The 4,047-nt window shown below is 41.6% G+C and overlaps 1 protein-coding gene across 1 annotated transcript in view; it reads right to left on the reverse strand.

Annotated features, from left to right (window-relative positions):
- adgra1a (adhesion G protein-coupled receptor A1a) overlaps positions 1-4,047 on the reverse strand; it is a 49,332-nt gene that overhangs the window by 19,896 nt on the left and 25,389 nt on the right. The gene's annotated exons all lie outside the window — the stretch shown is intronic.

The following is a 4,047-nucleotide window of genomic DNA, read 5'->3' on the forward strand; positions in this document are numbered from 1 at the left end:
CCCCCCCCCCCCCACAGATCAGAAGAAGAAGCATCTCTTCATCTTCTCTGTCCGGTGCGGGCGTTGACGTGTTACATAGCGCGCACAGCTGCAATGCGTTTCAAACTCAACAATTGTTTGTGCATTATAGAGATGCTTCTGCAGGTCGCCCGTTATCCATCCAGCGCTTGTCACACTGGCTGTGTGAGGCCATTTCTGAAGCCTACAAGCATCAGATTTAGAGCCTCCTGTCAACCTCAAGCACACTCGACCAGGGGTATCGCATCTTCGACTGCTCTGCATAATGGTATGTCAATGCAGGACATTTGAAATGCGGCTGCATGGTCAACACCCTGCTCATTTATTCGCTTTTACCTACGTGATGTGACGGCTCGTTCCATGACACATTCTGTCCCTAGTGCTCTAACAGAATGAATATTGTTGTTTTTCATGGAACTCTGTTTAAGCTCACATCTGTCTGCATGCTTCACAGTGTGAGATGTTATCAGTCACAAGTTGTGTCTGTGATTTTGGTTCTATTGTCACTAATCAGTTCATGACTATTGTTACCAATCAGTTCATTTGATCAATAATCAGTTCATTGTTTTTTGATCTGTTTATAATACTCAGCCATGAACCAGTTGGTTCATGACCCCCCCCTCTTCTTTTCAACATCCTTTCCCCGTTGAAAATTTCCGGGGCGTTCATGTTTTTGTCAGTACGCACAGTTACACAACATGCGTCTGTGCATGGCACATAATTACGCAACGCGTAGTTATGCACACGGGGAGCTGAGTGACAAGACGTTTTTTGGGCAAGCTTCCGCGTCAAACTGTGTTCGAATGGACCCAGTGAGGCGAGGACCACATCGGCTTCGCCCTTTACCCACTAAAGCGAAGGCCTTAAAGGGCGAAGCTTATACGACATAGAACGTTGGTTACGTACTGTAACCCCAGATTCTATGAGTATAAGCGTAGCCCTTTAAGCGTCGGGCCTCACTGGCTCTTAAATGGCTGAAGAAAAAAGCTATTTTGGGAGCCGATTTCCCGCTCTTAACGTAATTTATACGGACCGGGTGGGGCCCACACAGCAGGTGGGCGTGGACTAAATTTTTTCAGTGCTTATGCTGCGCATAACGGGATAAACCCACTAAAGCGAAGGCCTTAAAGGGCTACGCTTATACTCATAGAATCTGGGGTTACAGTACGTAACCAACAATATTTGCAGAATTAAACAGTCATCAGTAATGGATTTTAAAAGTAAAAAGTTGCATGAGTGAGCAATTGGAGCAACACAGAATCTGTTATGTAGTCATGGTTACTGGTTTCTGTGGTCGGATTGTTTGTATTCTTGTTTTGTATTTTTGAGTAGTTATTTCTGGCCATGTACTATATCTGCCTCCTGTTTTATTTTGAAAAGTTTTCCTTGTACTCTTTGTTACATTTACCTTCTGCTTTCACTGACACTCCAGGGGTCTCATATACTGTATGAAGGAGCGTGCAGCTTTCATACTGAAAGTTGGCAATGGGATGTACAGTACTATATGCACAGAAGTATCCAAATTTATCAAACCGTGTGCATGCATGTTTCTGTGCTTCTTTCCTTCATACATCCTGACAAAAAAACATCAAAGTGAGCAGACATCAGACTCCTCCCCCTGACACGCACACATTTAAACATGTAAATAGATGCAGATATGTACTGCATGTAGGATTTTCATATCTGCACAATGAAATGCAACAAAATGATTTTTTTAAATCAAAGTATTTTTCATGAATTTCTTTACAGAACACACACACACACACACACACACACAAAACATAACAAAATCCCCTCCACACCAGATCAGCCACACAGAAACGAACACGTCAGACAGGCATTGACATACTCTCAACATAAGACATAAATTGCTGCTGTTGTGCTTCCCCATAAGCAAGGTAACCACTGGGATAGTGATAACCCCTTGCTTGCAGCCTCTCCTCCAAGGGGTCCAGAAGCCAACCTCAGCACCGTGGTATTACCTACAGCTTTCTAAAGTGGCCTCATTAAGGCTGTGACGAGGTGATTCATCCAGAAAATTAACGACCTTCTATCCGCAAGTCACACCCTGATCTCACTCTTTACCTCGATCCATCCAAGCAGCAGGGATTGGGTCGTCTGGTCCAGAGAAACTCGCGTTATGGCCACTCACCTCTTAATTTAGCGTTACAATTGTTATCTGTTCTGGTAATCTTTAGGGCCCTGGAAACGGGCTCAAGGGTGTTGTCACTCACTGACTAGGAAACCTTTTAAAACCTCCTATTTATATGTTGTTAAAGTTGAACCAAGCTTCACCATGTGTTTGTTCAGTAAGGATGAAATAATAGTCCAGATTTATACGTTTTGCTTTGCTTTAATCAATAATTTCGCAGGGGGTTCAGCAACAGGCACAATTTTACAATGATTAATTTTCATGATTACATAGGATACACTTCTTCACTAAGTAAGGCGATAGACTCTTTCTGATGTCTTATGATCCCCAAGAGCCCTTGGGAACCTGTGAACGCTACCTTCACATGGACCTTTCACACCTCAAGCCAAAAGATGTTCTCTCTCAACTATCTCATTATCCAGAAACACCTCCGAGCAAAACTCACTAGTACCCAGTTTAATACCCTTAAATTTATCCTGTATGAAAAAAAAAAAAAAAAAAAAACCTACACTAGAATGTCACTATAATAAATATTTCATAATAATGGTGTGGAGAGGATGGCTGTAAGGGGAGAAGGGAGGCCATCAAAAAAAAAAAAAAAAAAAATTTATCCTGTATGCTGTGATTCTAACCTGACAGATTAATTTATTTAGAGCAGATGGACGGGGAAGTCCTCTTACCCCTCTTTAGAGGAGGAGGATAAGGGGTCCTTAAATAGAGATTAGACTGATGAAACGTGGTCAAAGCTGAGTCGAAGAGCTGGGCAGAAGGGACTACAAGCAGAAGCAGCCAGGAGGATCAGAGGAGCCCAAGGAGTTGGACTTTGCCAGTTGAGACGAGGCTGGGATTTACTTCTCTTCTCGCCGAAACGGGATTGGATTTAAGTCTTCACTTGTCAATAACAAGACTGGAGAAGCTTCATACTCCTAACAAGAGCTTGGCCTGGGCACGTCCAAAGCTCTGATCTTTCCAATTTGGGACAGCTGCGTTTGCTTTGGGGTTGGCCTGTACTCCCCTCCTGGGAGACTGGAAATATGCTTCTTACCATCACAGAGATTCTCTGAGGGTTACCTCAGAATCATGGTTAGGGTTTTTCTTGGAAAATTACATCATCCTTTATTCCAGTATATGACTGTTGTTTATATCTTAATCGGTCTTAACTGGTCTTTTGGGTACTTTCTACAAAGTTGTTTGTCACTACACTTCCCTTATCTCATACCGACATATGTTTCCTGTTTTGTTCAAAATTGTGCCAGCACGGGATGAGTCGAGATGAACTCCATGACCTTTTGTTTTCTCACTATAATGTTTTTCAATCATACATGCTTATTACTATCAGTTCAGAATAACTCCTGCAAAACTTTACAAGGGTTATAAACTGACCACCATCCCCAGTTTGTACTTTTTGCATTCATAACTGGCTTTCGTTCTTTTTCCTTCTACTTTGTGCTTAAGACATGTTCAGATTTGTTATGGTTACAGACTTGTTATGGCAACAGACTTGTTATGGTAACAGACTTGTTACGGTAACAGACTTGTTATGGTACATCAGGTCTCGATCTGCTCCTTCATTTCAACACTTTTCAATAACGAGTAAATCACACAATCATACAATAGGTTACACAAATCTTATAAATCATTAGTTGATTACTTGATGATTATTGGTAAATCACTTTTTGATTACACATTTTTATATCCTGATGCATGCTCAATAATCCAGGTAGAAAAATCCAAAAAAGTTCAATCTGGTCCTCTGGACATTCAAAAAAACAAAAGCAAAACAAAGCAAAAAAAATCTAGAAACGTTTCGTCTCTCATCCAAGAGACTTTCTCAGTCTGAGGTGCTGTTTTCAGCTCAGTCTCTTAAATAGCACCTT

Source organism: Nematolebias whitei, chromosome 17, assembly GCF_014905685.2.
Source record: "Nematolebias whitei isolate Nwh7 chromosome 17, NemWhi1, whole genome shotgun sequence".
NCBI lineage: Eukaryota > Metazoa > Chordata > Actinopteri > Cyprinodontiformes > Rivulidae > Nematolebias > Nematolebias whitei.